Here is a 16,637-nt window from a genome sequence, read left to right as displayed (position 1 = left end):
CCTGTAACTCTGAAGGGACATTAGTCCCCCGCACCCCCATGCATCAACCAGAATTCATTTAAGCAGGTCTATCTCCAAAAACCAGATAAATACGACAGAAACATGATAAACAGCTGAACAACTTGTATTTTAGAGGAGCTTTCACAAAGCGGGTAGGCGCGTGGCTTCTCCACTGTAGAGTCTCATTTTGCGATTAGCGAAGAGTCAGAGGGTCCTTTCCACGAGGCCTTTAAGCTCCTCCAAGGATCTTCCTTTTGCCAAGCCAACAGGAAGCACTTTGATGTACTTCACTGAAGGCCTTTAGGCAGCCACAAATAAGGAAAAGAAACCAGTCTGGGAATCAGAGCAGACTTGTCTAGAGGTGCAGAGACCGGACTGGTGATAAGTACTGAAAAGTGACTGCCCTTCAGATCCTGCTGTGGAATTATATGATGTGAACGCAATACCTACACAGCAAGTATATATTCCAAAGAAATACAGACTACAAGAGTTAGCCACCACTAAATGCAAATTTGGAAAAAGATGTATTTGAAACACACAGAAACAACATAAAAACTATAAAGTGCAAGAGTCTGTATAAATATGTATACTCCTTCCAGCCCACTAGGCAAATTTAGATTGATAAAACTTTTGACATTGCATTGCTTGTATTTTTCACCAAATGGTAAGTATTTCATGACCTCTATGAAGAAGGGAGCGAGGCAAATGTTGTAAAGTCCGATGAAGAGAAAACCAAAGAAGGGTGAGAAGTGTACTGTACAAACCCAAGGTGAGAAACTGGTGGCATCAGCTCTGACCCCCTAAGTCTGGGGATGAGGATCTCCCACTTTCTGGAAACAATTCTGGGCAGAAATCACTCAGGGTTTTGTTTTCTTTGTTTCGGGGGGAGGGGGGTTTCCTCAAAGTGTGAACACACAGAACAGGAGCCCACAGCAACAAAGCTCAAAAGCTATTTCCCACCAGGTCTAGTAACTTTAGCCCAATCAGTACCACAAACAGGCAAGGCAGATCTTTATGGAGCAGGTGAGAAGTCACAGGCAGTATCAAAGTGGTATGGAGAGAGGGCTTCCTCTAGAGAGGCTGAGCCCGTCCTTGTGCAGGCCTTCCGGGATGAAGGAAGGAGATGAGCAGACTCAGGGCTGTGAGGCCGTCAGTGTGGACTCCGGCAGGAGGGCAGTTAACAGAGAAGGCCACTGCTGCTGCTAACTCAACATATGGCCTTAAGACAAGTCACCAAATGACTCCGCCTCACTTTCTGTAACTTTGAAGTGGGCATAACTCCCACCTCACTTCCAGCGTAGCTGTGAGGATAAAGCTGATAACAGTTAATATTTACTGAGCACTAACTATACGCCTTTACTAGCACAAGGCTAACCTCTTGATAGGTCTCCTCCACCCCCTATATGTGGTAGATACTGCTATAAACCCCCGTTTTCAGTTGAAGAAGCTGAGGCTTAACAAAGAGACTTACCCAAAGCCACACAAGGCAGAAGGAAAATTTAACACTATAAAAGCAAGGGTCAACCACGAATTATTATCACTTCTTCCCCAAATAAACTGCCATTTGAGTATTTTTTAGTTATCAGGCACTGTACCTGGTATTTTAAATACCCCAATTTATTTGATTTTCTTAATAATCCCATGAGGGGATACTTTTAATTAAGTTCTATGTGCCAATAGTGAAAAATTCAAGTGATACAAAAAGAAACTTTAACAAGTTACCGTTTTCCTGTTATCCCAAGATTCACCACCCCAAAATTCCCACAGCAAGTAATTAATATTTTGGTAGCTACCCTTCTGGAGATAGTGTTAATAATATCATCTCCATTTTATAGATAATGAAAATGAGCACCAGAGAGGTTAAACTTGCTCGAGGTCATACAGCTGGAAAATGGCTGAGCTGACAGTGAAAGCAGGGTCATTCTGAGTCCAAGGCCTGCTATCCTCCACTTGTCTCCCACTCAGTACCCACTTCTTCAAACAATCGTCCATTTTCATTCACCACAGGAAAGGGGGAAGCCATGCCTGGCCCACAGCCAGTCTTACTCCTCCACTTTCCTAAACTAAATGGAAAAAACAGGGCTGTCCAAGCACACCCTGCCTCAGGAACATCAGCACTGCTTTATGTCTGTCCGAATCTAAGCTGTCACGGGTGAAGCAGGACCTTCACTTCCAACCTCCTCACCACCCACACAGACTCATCTTTGCCTCTGGAAACAAGGGCAGGACAGTGGGGAAAAGGGGTTCAGGCCTCACCTATAGGAGACTGTCGATTCCCTTGTCTGCAGAAAAAGCAAAGATGTTCCTTCAGGAGCCCTCATGAGTTCTCAGGCACAGACAGTCCTCCTCTGGAAACAGTGTTTACAGAGCTGCTCAAAATCCCCATCACAGAGTCCTTAGAATCCAAAGAACTCAGCATTCATTCTCTGGCTTAACCCCAAATGCAACTTCTAATAACACCAAAACTGCATGGATTTCTATATACCAGGGTTTTAACTCTATGGCTTCTCCCCTCCTCCAGAAAATAAAAATAAAGGTCCCTCGGCCAATATGGGAATGCTTTTCCTTAGTTAGGAGATGAAAGTTGCCTTTCAAATTTTATACACTTCCGCATTTTTGTCCCATCGGTACAGAAAAACATACTGACATACTGACCTTGAGAGTACCTATGCCGAGATTGAGTAGGGGAAAGGGAGAGGGGTTGTTATAACGTTTTCCATGAGAAAGTTAAAATTTATGAAGTCTGCAATTCCAGGAGGTTTCCTTCTCCCTGCATGAGGTACCAACGTTTGAGTCCGTTGAGCCCCTAGGTGACTTGGTGTCACTAATTACAAGTATGGCGGATGTTAAATGTCTACTGGTTACCGAAGGCCTTGGCTTTCCCATTTGTAAAATGGGACTAAAATCTTCCTCATAGTATTATATGACATCTTACATGAAAGCATTTTGTAAAATGAAGAAATTTTTATTGTTATTAATACAGATACCCAGCCTGCAGAGTGAACACAGAGGAGACTTAAACCAGCACTTCCATCCTCAAGGGGCTTAAAATCTGCGTGTAAAAGACAAATCAAAATACTGAAGCAACAATACAAAACATTTGTTGGGCTATGTGCTGCAAAGAATCCCTATGAGGAGGGGGCACCTGAGTGGCTCAGTTGGTTAAGTATCCGACTTCGGCTCTGGCCATGACCGTACTGATCACTGTTTACTGCTCTCATGTGGGTTCAAGCCCCGGGCTCTGTGCTGACAGCTCAGAGCCTGGAGCCGGCTCTGGATTCTGTCTCTCCCTCTCTCTCTCTCTCTCTGCCCCTCCCCAGCTCGTGCTCTGTCTCTTCTCTCAAAATTATTAAACATTAAAAACACTAAACATTGTTAAGCATTAAAAAAAAAAAAAAAAAAAAAGAATCCCTGTGGGGAGATCATTAAATGGGAAAGAGCATTCAATAAATACTTGTTCACGTAATAAAGTCAGACGCACTGCTTGAAAAATACCTGCCTTGTTGCTATTCACAGAAAGTTCTAGGAACACCAAAGGCTCTGAAATCTGTTACTCTGTTGTTGCTCACATATATCCAAGAAAAGCAGTTAGCATTTGTAGAGAGCAACCCTTCTTTCAAAGACATGATTTTTCTTTTTATAGTCTCTTACACTTTTTAAAAAATGTTTATTTATTGAGAGACAGAGAATGAGAGATTGGGGGAGGAGCAGAGACAGAGGAGACAGAGGATCTGAAGCAGGCTCTGCACTAAGCAGAGAGCCAGATGTGGGTCTCCAACTCACAAACTACAGATCATGACCTGAGCTGAAATCAGATGCTTAACTGACTGAGCCACCCAGGTGCCCCAAAGATGTGATTTTTCCAAAGCATGCACAGACCTTCAAAGGAGATGACCCATACAACTACATGTTATAATTCCAGAAGTAACAGGACCACCCCCAAAAGAGCTGGGTTCTGGAGAACAAACAGAAACAAGGTGTCCCACTACTAACTACTTCCTTGACTATAACAGGATTCACAGTGGATGCTAAAAATACATTAAGTAAATAAGGCCAAACTGTAGATAAACACTTGTAGGTTGGATTTAGGGCATGACTAATGCCTCCTGAGGCTTTTAAAAGATGGACAGAGTTCTAGAAATAAAGACCTGTGCCTAAAAATTAGCAGGGTAATTCTGGTCTTGGATCCAAGTTCTTTTTTTTTTTTTTTTTCTTTAAAGCTTTAAATGTTTATTTATTTATTTTGAGGCAGGGAGGGGCAGAGGCAGAAAGAATCTTAAGCAGGCTCCCTTGTCAGCGCAGAGCCCAACTTGGGGCTTGATTTCAAGAACCATGAGATCATGACCTGAGCTGAAATCAAGACGCTCAACCAACTGAGCCCCCCGGGTGCCCCTTGGGTCCAAATTCTTAAAGGATCCTGTAATTCGGTTCTCACTGGTCTTGCTAAAACATTTGGGAAAACCTCCAGTACCATCTCTTTCCTTCACCTCCTCCCACCTCCATGGTTTCTGAGCAGTCTTCTTTTCCTACCACCAGAGTAAAGCTGGTGAATGTGAACCGCTTTTTATCGTCTTGTTTATATCTGTTTTTCACTCAAATGAGGTCCCCCTCCAAATGTCTCTTTTTAGAATTTCATCAGTAATACCATTCTTTGACTCCTTGTCACCAGGGCTCTTGGCCTCAAAGTCACCTTGCCCTCTCACCCTTTTTTGACTTTAATCCTTTCTACCTGGTCAATCACTTATCAACCAAGTAATCCAGGAGCTGAGTACAAAAAAGTGGACAAGACCATCAATGACCTCCGAAGACTCCCAGTCTAAGCCTGAAACCTGGGCCAACAGAGATGGCTACCGATAGAGGTAAAAAATATATACAGGATGTGTGCTTATTGGGAGCTTTATTTGTGCCAGTATTGTGTTAGGTCCTTTAATGCCCACCAGGTTATAAAGCCACAGACAGATCAAGAAAAGAGGTATCACAAGTCAATATTTACATCTAAAATTGAGGCTTGTGGGAGATGGGAGAAAAAAAGATTCCCTAAAGAATTCACACTATTGATCTATTTCCCTTCCTCCAATTTCTCACTGTGGAATCCAGACCCGCTTTTCTCCCTTCATTTAAAAAAAGGGGGGGGGGGGGGGTACCTGGATGGTTCAGTCAGTTGAGCACCCAACTTCGGCTAAGGTCATGATCTCCCAGTTTTTGAGTATGAGCCCTGCATCAGGCTCACTGCTCTCAATGCAGAGCCTACTTTGGATCCTCTGTCCCCCTTCTCTCTCTGCACCTCCCCCACTCATGCTCTCCCTCAAAAATAAATAAACATTTTAAAAAAAGTACTTAAAAAGAAGATATTTCAGGGTCAGAAAACATTTGCACAATAAAAAATGATTAGTTAAATAAAGCCTGTAAACAGGAATCCTCACAGCAGACCAAACTCCTAGACCTAACTTACTCTGCAGGGAAAGTCAATTTGCTTTCTTGCCTGGAATGCCAGGAGGATTCTCCAAGGACATTTTTCAAGCCTACCTCTCTTCCAGGATGACTGCTGGATGGGAGCACAGAGGTCACTGAAAAAGAGTGACTCTTTCAGAGTATCAAATTGAAAGTCTACTTTACACAATAGATTCCTCCAATGCTATACTTCAAGTTAAATAACCAATGGGTATTCTCCAGGACGGTTAAGGCCATGAAGGCAAGAACTGTGTCCATTTTGTTCTTTGTTTACAACTGTATACCTAACACTAACCACAGGCATTCACTAAATACTTGTCAAGCAAATAACCAGACTTACTTCCTTTTGGTTTCTGCACCAACCACCTACCTAACTCCCACCAGCCTGACATCACAGCCCAACCAGATTATCAGTTGACAAATTATTATGACTTGAAGGTGCATGTAAAGGGGAAAAAAAAGATGGACCAATGAACTCTTATGAAACCCAGAGCCTGTTTTTCTTGCCATCCCACTGTGTAATAAGCAAAATCCCCACAGGACTGAAACGAGGAGGTAGATCGCCTTCCCACAGCACAGTTTCTACCTAGCAGGTGGATGAGAATCAAGGACTGATAAAGGTGTGGACCAGCTAACTTACCATTTGTCAATTCTCTAAAAATGTCTTGAGCGGGCCAACTGAAAAAGCTGTACCCACTGAGCATAAAACTGCTCACCGGCTTTCCAGGGTGGAGAAAGCTAGCATACATGACCTCAGCCCAAGAAGCCTGGTTCCTTCCAGACTGATTAGGGATACAGTTAGAGATGTGTGTTCACACTGCAATCAGAATCACAGTTATGAAGGGTTCTGGATTGCTAATGGGGTGGGGGCAGGGAGCATCAGCCCTCCCAGACAGCATGTTCCCAACTACCACATCTAGGATGCCACCAGCACCTGCCACTGTCCCACCTGGTCAAGGGGGACCCAAAGGGGAAAATGACTCAGAGAACACATCCCATTGGTCTAAAGCAGGTGGTGTTTTATTAATTACAAGGAAGCACAGTACAGAGATAAATAGTTAAGCAGGGCCAACCTAAGCACAACAATGCCCAGTTTCTTCCTCACAACTGAACTTAACGACTCATTCCTCTTTGTAATTTCACTATTAGATTCAAAACCACAATCACAAAAAGGAGATGAATTTGCTGCAAACAGTATGAGCCATACACTGTTCTGGGCTCCAATGCCCTTTCCTGAGACAAGCCCAGAGGAGAGAGAAGTTGATCGTACAGGGGAAGAAACAGCACTAGACTCGGGATCAGGACGCCTGGGTTCTCCCCTGGCCCCATCACCACTCAGGGAGGTCGGCGCTGAGCACCACATTTCCCATTCTTCCTTTCCATAAAGTGAGGAGGTAGGAGGAGACTATCCCCAAAGTCCCATTCTTCCAACTCTAGCATCTAATGAACCCAGAGTCTCTCTCATCACATACTTGGTTTGCTGTTCAAGAAGTTTTGGTAATATCTGGATACTATACTCAAGAATTTTAATCTTCAGATAAGAATTTTGTATTACCTTACTCCCCCAGGACTTGGGAACAGAATTTGCATTACCAGGTAGAGAACACTCAAAAAATTCTAAAACTGTGGCAGGGAAGTTATGGCTGCATACATTTACATTTACACTTACACACATATACACACAGGAACTTTCTGGAAGGATTGATCCTTGGGCTTGGCTCCAGGTACAGGAAACTAATACAGGTCCGAGAGAAGATAATTCAAGTTCCTACTTTTTGTCTGGCTTATTGGACAAAAGGCACGTGCCCTGTGCCCCACATTTCTCTGGGGTGGAAGCATCTTGATCTTCTGAGAAGAAAAAAAAATTAGGTGGCCTGCATACACATACTTTCAAGAGCTTTTGGTATGAACCAGGAGTCAGGAAAGCAAGAACAGCTATTGATCATGAATGCTAGTAGTTCCAATTAGGACAAGGGCGAAAGGAGGCACTGCATTATTTCAGTCATATGGCTGGTATGGTGTGAAACCACCCAGGGGTAGGTCCTGTAGAGGAAACGACACTCCCAGCAGTACCATCTGTTCCTCTTTGTGTCTGGCATGAGCTATATTTTTAACCTCAGGTGCAACTGAGGTCCACCAGCAAGAGCCCTGTAAGAGCTGCTCTAAAGAGCAGTCTTTCTCAGACCTATATTTAAACCACACTCGCAGCCCCTCTCCCTCCCCTTTACCTTGATGGTTGGCTCTCCATTCCAGCCTACCAGAAGCCTCTAAGCAGGTGCACACAGCCCCGGCATGGAATGTTTCATAAGAAAAGGAAAAGCTTCTGAGAACTATAAATTACATTTGATAAGGAATGCTCTGTGGGGTTCATGGTAAAGTTCACTCCATAAAACACAATGACGCAATTTAGAACGGAGACTTCAGGCTGAAAATCCTTTTTTTTTTTTTTTAAGCAGCAGTACATGTGCACTGAATTTAGGCACTACTGCATCTGTGAACTCCCACTACTGTTTAAAGTTCTGCACTGAAGATTTGGAAACAGTGTTATATTTTTTTTAAACTTATTTATTTGACAGAGACAGAGAGAGTGAGCAGGAGAGGGGCAGAGAGAGAGGGAGAGAGAGAATCCCAAGCAGGCTCCACACTGCCAGCGCAGAGCCCAATGTGGGGCTCAAACCCACGAACTGTGAGATTACGACCTGAGCCAAAACCAAGAGTCGAAGCTTAGCGGACTGAGCCACCCAGGCACCCCTAGAAAGAATGCTATATTCTTACACATAATTCTTCCTTTCATTTTCTTAGTAGCATCTTTTCTGAATTCAGGGCAATATCCTCAACAACACAGGACCAAAAGGTTCTGCTATAACACTGTTCTTCCCCAAACAAGCTGTATAACCAAGTAAAATGTTAACTCTAAAGTAGAAATATGGATGCAGCTTTTAAAATATCTCCCTAAGAGGGGCGCCTGGCTGGTTCAGTTGGTAGAGAATACAATTCTTGATCTCAGGGTTGTAAGTTTGAGTCCCACATTGGGTACAGAGATTTTAAAAATCAATCAAACTTTATAAAAAATAAAATAAAATACCTCCCTAAGAAATAAAAACATATGCCTACACAAAACTTTATACTAATCGGTGTTCACAGCAACATTTATAATAACCAGAAAAACAATTCAGATGTCCATTACATTGCTGATGAATGGACAAACAAAATGTGATATACCTATACAACAGATCATTTATCAATAAAGTCCTGATATATGCTAAAATATGGATAAAACTCAACATTATGCTAAACGAAAGAAGCCAATTACACATTCTGTTTGTGTGAAATGTCCAAACAGGTGAACTGTAGAGAGAAAGAGATCAGTGCTGGCCGTGGGCTACAGGGATTGTGAGGAACTGGGCGTGACCACTAATGGAGTTTCTTTTTGGGGTGATAAAAGTGTTCTAAAATTAGAATATGGTGACAGTTGTACAACTCTGTAAATATGCTAAAGTCTACTGGATTGTAAACTTTAAATGAGTGAATATTATGATATATAAATTATGTCTCCGTAAAGCTGTTTTTAAAAATTATGACAAATGAAATGACCCCTCTGAAAAAAAGTCGCCTTGAGCAAATCTTAGGAATAATCTAGACAGGGGCATCTGGGTGACTCAGGTGGTTAAGCATCTGACTCTGGATTTCGGCTCAGGTCATGATCTCCTGGTTCTTGAGATCGAGCCTGAGTCAGCTCTAAGCTGACAGCACGGAGCCTGCTTGGGATTTTCTCCTTCTCTCTCTGCGCCTAGTCCCACCCAACACCCCCCCATACGTGTGTGTGCACACATGAGCACGCTCTCTCTCAAAACAAATTATAAAAAAAGAAAGAAAAAAATAGTCTAAACATATGAGAGGCTATTTATTTTTTTCATGTTTCTTTATTTTTTCAAGTTTATTTTTTTTAAGTTTATTTATTTTTGAGAGAGAGCTCACACGTGCAAGCAGGGGAAGGGCCAAGAGAGAGGGGGACCGAGGATCTGCAGCAGACTCCACGCTGACAGCAGTGAGCCCAATGGGTGGCTCGAACTCGCGAATCGCTAAGATCATGACCTGAGCTGAAGTTGGATGCTTAACCAGCTGAGCCACCCCGGTGCCCCCAATGAGAGGCTATTTAAATCACAGCTGATCTATTTGATGGAATATTATAAAGCCATTAAAAATAAAAATAATTATAAAGCCTATATGTCGTTACAGAAAAATATTTATGGTGTAATGCTAACTGGAAAAAACAGAATACAAAATTAAATGCACACCAGGATTCCCAACTGAAAGAAAAAGCAGAATAGATAGAAATGATGTTTGTGGTAGGATGGTAGAATCACGGTGATTTTTTTCTCCCCCTCTATTTTCCAAGCTTTCGGTAATCTTACCCCAGTGTATTAACAATTAAAAAAAAAGTAGCCCCAGTCTTCTCCCTGACAGTTTGCCTAGGCTACCACTTAAAATGAATAAGCAAAATCACCTTGTTCTCTTTCTCAAGTTCCCTTTTTAAACTTCCACCCACTTAGTTTATTGAGATCTACTGAGAACAGCCCAAAGAAGGAAGAATGGGATAAACAGTCCTATCCCATTCCCAGAAGCCGCTTTCATTTTACTGGCTTTGTCAAAAGCCCAAGCCTAGTCTAGCCAAAAACCTAGCAAAGACAGTCTACACACAGGCCAACTCCATGCTCTGATCTTAAACTTCTGTGGGTGAAGGCAAGTCAACGCTGGCAGGAGGGTGGATTTGGAAAGATTGAACTTTCCCCCTCCTTCAGAAAGGATGGTAAGAAAGGGAAGGTTGGGAAAGAGCCCCTATTTATATCTCCTCTCTGAGGTTTTACGTCCAATCTCCAACTACAGGAGAAAAGAATCCTGAGTCACTGAATTTTTCACCACAAAAGATCCTCCTCTTCTGAGTAACAAAGAATTGTCAGTCACCAACTCTGCTGTCTGCAAACCCCTGAGAACCTATTTCTGTCTTCAGGAACCCAGGCTAACTTTCCTCAAACCAAGCAATGGAGCTCTACCAAAAAACAAAAAACAAAAAACCAGTCTAGCACTTGTACATGTGCGTGTGGGAGGGGGAGTATAAGACGGGAGAGTACATTTAAGGGCACACACAGCTATCAGGTAATTTTCAGGATCTACTAACACTGGCGACAGTAACAGGGAACTACATATGTTTCTGCTTGAGAAAAATGCTTCAATAATATCCTGTTTCTGGAGTATTGCATGAATTCTTGGCATGCAGCCTTCAGATGTTTCAAGGGTGCTAGTTTCCTTTTCTGAGATGTAAGGGCCCAGGAAAGAGAATACATCACAGACAACAGCAGAGCCTGCCTGTGAAACCCGTCCAGTTCTCACTACAGTTGCTACATTTTCTACTGTTGCCATACCAGTACCTTCACAGAGACTCAAGTGTCCCCAAGCCCCGACAGAAGCACAGGTGGCCTTTCACAGCCAAAGTGACCCAGCTCAGCACCACTGGAGGTCTACCAGCAGAGTGGAGACTTCCACACTCAGGTAAGAATCAGAGGATGAGAGAGCAAATGGAGACACCCTGCTGGTTTCTAGGCCAAAGGACTAAAAGGGAAAGAAAAAGGACACCATCAGAGACACACATGAGCACACAAAAAAAGGAAACGTCCACGGGTGCCTGACAGGTTTTACTGCTAAAATCTAAGCCTTATAAGAGGTACCTCTTTCCCCCGCACCTCTACTTTTTCAAATAAAGGTTTTATACAAAGACACGAACTTATAAGCATCCAAGGGAACAATGGCTGTTGCCTTGAATCTGAGCCAGAGTGGGAGTGAACAGATCTTGATGCTCAAGGACAGTCACCCCAACGCTGTCCTGAAATTGCTTCACTGGTCTCAGATTCACAGCTGTTAGCAGCTTCAAATAAATACCATCACAAAACCCTCAGCCCCAACCTCAATTTGCATCCTTTACTTCTACCTGTATGAAAACAGCCCTCCCACACTACAGGCATTTTTTTTCTCACTCATCTAGTTTCCAACTTTCCTGCAATGTGGCACCAAAACTTAAGAATGTTAATTTTTTAGGGGTGCCTGGGTGGCTCAGTCAGTTAAGCGTCTGACTCTTGTTTTCGGCTCAGGTCATGAGCTTGGATTCGTGAGATCGAGCCCCACGTCAGGCTTCGTGCCAACAGCGTGGAGCCTGTTCCGGATTCTCTCTCTCTGCCCCTCCGCTCCCCATGCACTCTCTCCCTCAAAATAAATAAACTTAAAAAATATATATTATTTTTTAAAAAACCATTCCACTCAATGAAATCTCACTATAGTGGAATATGTGGGTGGCCCCAAGACTGCAGCCTTCTTGAGGAGAAACCAGGAAAAAGAGTCTCTATTATCATATACGTATTTGTCCTAATGCTTACCCTTAACCCAACTGTCCTCATCCTCAACACTCAAGTCTGCTTTCAAATATGTGTTCTTTCTCCTCTGTTTGTTCTTCCTCCTACTACTTAAAGGAATGACTCTAAACAACAAGACCTTCCTACTGTCCAGGAAGACAGAAGGAAGAAAGTGAATCCCACTGATCAGCTTCAACGAGGAGACCACATGTCACGTCAGGAACTCAGTAAAATGCTTCCTGCGTGGCAATTACACAACCAGTACCGGGGGGTCTGCTGACATTCAGGCTTCCCAGTGGGCTTTACAGTCCCGGGCTGCCTCTCAGGGGAACTAGAGGGGAAAAAACGGCATATCTGCTCTCTGGTCTTCCTTCTCAGCCCACAAGCAGTTCTGCTAAAGACTTCACAGTTTCACTGGTTTTAGTACAGAAATGAGTTAGATTAAGTGACTCGGATTTTTTTTAAAGATATCATTCTCTGAGCCCAGAGACAGGCACCAGCACAGGTGACCCTTCAACAACACTGGTTTGAACTGTGTGGGTCCACTTCCACACAGATTTTTTGCGGTACAGTATTGTAAGTGTTATTTTCTCTTTCTTGTGATTTTCTTTGTAACTTTTTTCTCCAGCTTACTTTATTGTACTAATGCAGTATATAATACATGTAACATACAAAACAAGTGTTAATCAACAGCTTATGTTATCAGTAAGGCGTCCTGTCAACAGTAGGCTATGAGCAAAGTTTGAGGGGAGTCAAAGTTATACATAGATTTTCGACTGCATAGGGATCAGTGCCCCTAATCCCGTGTTCTTTAAGAGTCAACTGTAGCAAGCATAGTTATCTGGTTGTCAAAACAGCTAAGGATATGGGAAAATAGCACGGGAAAAATTTAAAACATAAGGCAAGTTTTTATCAGGAGGACGGAAAAGTACGGAGGGAGTGAAATAATGCTTAGTAGCAATGAACCTGAAATAAGCTCTTACTTTTAAAAAGCCAGATGCCTTATTACCTTCAGAGAGTGCCTATGTGTGTATGGAATGGGAGGGTAGCTGTAGAAATTGCTGCCCCGGCAACAGCAAAGGAGGAAATCCCCTGCCAGGAGATGCACCATTACATAAGAGCACAAGTTCAGCCACCACACAACAGACACCTGCCAGGAAACCAAACAAAGCGCTGAGGTCTCTTCATCCGCCAGCCTGCATCTGTAACACCTCACTCTACCTTTCTTCTTTCTGTTGCCTAAATTCTGGGCTTTGAGAAGGCAGGCCTCAGCAAGTAAGTTGAACACTGCCATGTGACACTGGGTTTGCTCTCAGGGTTTACACACTTGGGGGTGGGGGGAGGGGGTCAGTCCTACTCTGAGCACCCAGGGACCTGATACCCCCCGATCTAGCTATAGGTGAGGATTTGTTTCATATGCCATGTCTACTACAGTATCCAAAAAGCCACTCTGTGGACAGGAAGTCCTATCTATCAGGCTTCATATCAGTAGTCTCCTCTAATTTAACTTACCGGACAGAAGTTCCTTAAGCAGCAAACGGTTGCCAATGAAAGTTAACAACATAAATCAAAATACACTGACTTAAAGACCACGAACTCCATGAGGGCATGGCTGGATTCTTACTCACTGCGGTATCTCCAAAACCTAGCACAGTGCCGGGCATACGTTCTGTATCACATAAATACTTGTGAATACTGAATGAAGGAATAAATAAGCAAATGATTATTGTGCACATACCATAAATGTGTACCTGGGAGAGTTATGGGTGCTCATGATATGAGAAAGAGCCTGAAGAAGTAGTGCTTGGAAAAAGTTCTAGAAATACTCCATTTTGAATTTTACCAAATGGCAAGCAAATTAGAAGCTAACAGTAGAATCTAGCAGTTAAAGTGTGGGCTCTACCATGGGCTACTTTTATGACTCTGGGCAAGTTATTTGTTTGGCTTTGGTTTCAACTGAAAAAAAAGGAGGGGGGAACAGTAACAATACCTTAGGGGCGCCTAAGTGGCTCAGTCTGTTAAGCGTCTGACTTGGGCTCAGGTCATGATCTTACAGCTCGCGAGTTCAAGGGCTACGTCGGGCTCTGTGCTGACAGCTCAGGGCCTGGAGCCTGTCTCAGATTCTGTGTCTCCCTCTCTGTCTGCCCCTCCCCTACTTGTGCTCTGCCTCTCTCTCTCAAAAATAAACATTTATATATGTATATATATATGAAACAATATCTACCACAAAAGTCTGTTATTAAATGAGATCAAGAAAGTAGTTCTTGGGGCGCCTGGGTGGCGCAGTCGGTTAAGCCTCCGACTTCAGCCAGGTCACGATCTCGCGGTCCGTGAGTTCGAGCCCCGCGTCAGGCTCTGGGCTGATGGCTCAGAGCCTGGAGCCTGTTTCCGATTCTGTGTCTCCCTCTCTCTCTGCCCCTCCCCCGTTCATGCTCTGTCTCTCTCTGTCCCAAAAATAAAAATAAACGTTGAAAAAAAAATTTTTTTAAAAAAAAGAAAAAAAAAAAAGAAAGTAGTTCTTGATACAAAGCTTGGTACACAGTCCTCAAGAACTCTTCCTATCGTTGCTGTTATTGTTGTTTTATTAAACACCTCTTTTACGGAGGGGGAGGTAAACTTACTTCCGCTTCTCCACCCAACCAACTGAAAATTTTCATTTCAGGCTGAATCTGCATCTAGCTAAAAATGCAAAGCCCAGAAAATTCAAAACTCAATGCCACGAACATGTCTCTACTAGCCTCCACTAGATGGTGACAATTTGGGTGTGGAATTCCCCAAAGAGAAAAGGTGTGTGCATCCTTCAGACATATGTTTTAAACCAGAGGAATGAAAAGGGCAAGAAATGAATTCACCACTGCTAAGGATGGAAAGACACTTCGTACTCCTACCGCTGCAGATCTCGAAAGGGAGTAAATGCCTCCTCCAGTTAAGTGAACTGGGTAGTTTCACTGCACCTCTGCACAGAGCTGACACAAGCCCAGTTAGCAAGAGCAACAAAGCCCTGCGAGCCGCCTGCCACGGAGAGTACGTTCTGTGGGAACAGCAGTATCAGGCCTCTGGGCCAAGACATGAACTTCCCCCTAGCCAGCCAAAGCCTTGATTGTGACTCCTCTCTCCTCCTGAGTCTTGTGGTCCCACCTCACCCCCACCCCATGCTAACCTCGTTACAGGTAACTTTCCAATTCAACAGCCCCACAGCCGGACGGACGCGGGAGAGTCAGACCTCCACCAATATCTGGAGTCCCCAAAAGCCAGGAGTAAGAAAGCAAGTCTACATATATAAACAGGAAGTGGTTTCGGTGAGTCTCAGCCCGGATAATAAGTAAAGTTTTTGAGATTAAAGACCAGACGAGGCGCGGAGGCTCCAGAAAGCTCCGATGCTCCCACACACGGGCTCCAAGATTTCCTCAGGAAATCCACCGTCGCCAAGCCAACCCTGCCCGGCGCAGGACCGGCGGCTTTGGTCGGCCCGAGGGGAAAATAACAGCAATAAGAAAGACGGCCTCCGCCTACCTTCTCTCCCGCGACCCGCAAAGTGTGGTCTCCGCCCTGACTCCCGGGCAGGGAGCACGACCCCCACGGCGGGCGAGGCCAGGCGGCGCGCCCCGGTCCCGGCCACCAGCTCGCAGCCGAAGACCGGCAGTCTGGTCCTCCTCTCGGCCTCGGCGCAGCCCACGCCGCCGCCGGGTCAGCCTCCCCGGTGGCCCTCCCGGCCCCTCGCGCGGCCGTCCGGGTGACAGCGGGGCCAGCGCACACAGCAGCAGACGCCGGGCGGCCGGTCGGGGCTCCCCGACGTCCCTCCAGAGCAGTACGCACCAGCCCGGCGCCCCTGACAGCCCGCGGGGCGCGCTAGTGACACAATGCCTGGCCCCGCCGCCCCCGGGCCGCAGTGACAACTCACCCGGGGAACCGCACCGCGACCTCCGCGAGGGGGGCGCTCGAAGCTTCCGCAGCGCCGGGATCCGCTCTGCCGCCTGCGCGCGCCCGTAACCCTCTCGGGTCTAGGCGAGGCCCTGCGTGCGTGGTCTGGCTGGCGCTGGCCCGCGCTGCGGGAGAAGGCGGTGGGAGGCTGGGGGCGACGCTGTCGCCGGCTTAGGAGAATGGAACGCGGTGGCGACAGCAGTGGCGGCGGCGGTAGCTCCCGCGTCACTGGCCCAGCTGTACCGCGCGGGCGGGGGAGGACCGCGGAGTGCGGGGGGAGGGGAAGGGGCGGGCAAGGGGCGGGGTCAGGCGCGCACGCAACAAGCGCCGGCGTCGCGCCGCCGGGACCGCCCCGCTGGGAGGCCCTGCCGATCGACCGCTGCCAGCACGCACGCGCCGCCGGCGGGGCCGCACGCCCCGCGGGAGGCGAGCCTGGAGCCGTGACGGGGGGAGGCGGGCGCGGGGGACTGCTTAAAGGGACAGTCACGCCAACTGCGCTGGAGTGGCCGAGGCCGTGGTACCGACCTAGCCTGCGCCGCGTTTGCAGTGCGCTCTCCAGTTCTTTTACTATCATTATTTTGTGGATATTTTGGATGTTATTAGGATTATTGGATTACTATTATTTGCAAATAATTTGCTCTCAGGTTCACAGGGCACTTTCCACGCACGTTGGTTGCCTTGTTAGGTCTTGAATCGCTTGCCAGACCTAGGGCTGATGCAGATCATTATCTCCCTATTCAGAAGTGCTTCCCAGATGAACAAGCTCCAAGTTGTCCCGGGGTTGGGGGCGGGGGGGGGGGGGGGGCGGAGGGGGGCTTGAAAAATGCAGATTCGGGATAGTCTCCAGCCATTCTGATTAAG

General features: G+C 45.6%; 1 protein-coding gene across 2 annotated transcripts in view; it reads right to left on the bottom strand.

Annotated features, from left to right (window-relative positions):
* The window catches only part of SUSD6 (sushi domain containing 6), a 98,758-nt gene extending 82,870 nt beyond the window's left edge, over positions 1-15,888 (bottom strand). The window contains exon 1 of one of the 2 annotated variants that reach the window (XM_006932941.5): positions 15,757-15,888. The gene's annotated coding sequence lies outside the window, so the exon portion shown is untranslated. Of the gene's footprint in view, positions 1-15,368; positions 15,497-15,756 lie in introns of those variants that run through there. The other variant, XM_003987778.6, reaches the window with a different exon arrangement.
* Positions 15,889-16,637: the final 749 nt, after the last annotated feature.

Source organism: Felis catus, chromosome B3, assembly GCF_018350175.1.
Source record: "Felis catus isolate Fca126 chromosome B3, F.catus_Fca126_mat1.0, whole genome shotgun sequence".
NCBI lineage: Eukaryota > Metazoa > Chordata > Mammalia > Carnivora > Felidae > Felis > Felis catus.
This window is presented reverse-complemented; position numbering and strand designations above follow the sequence as displayed.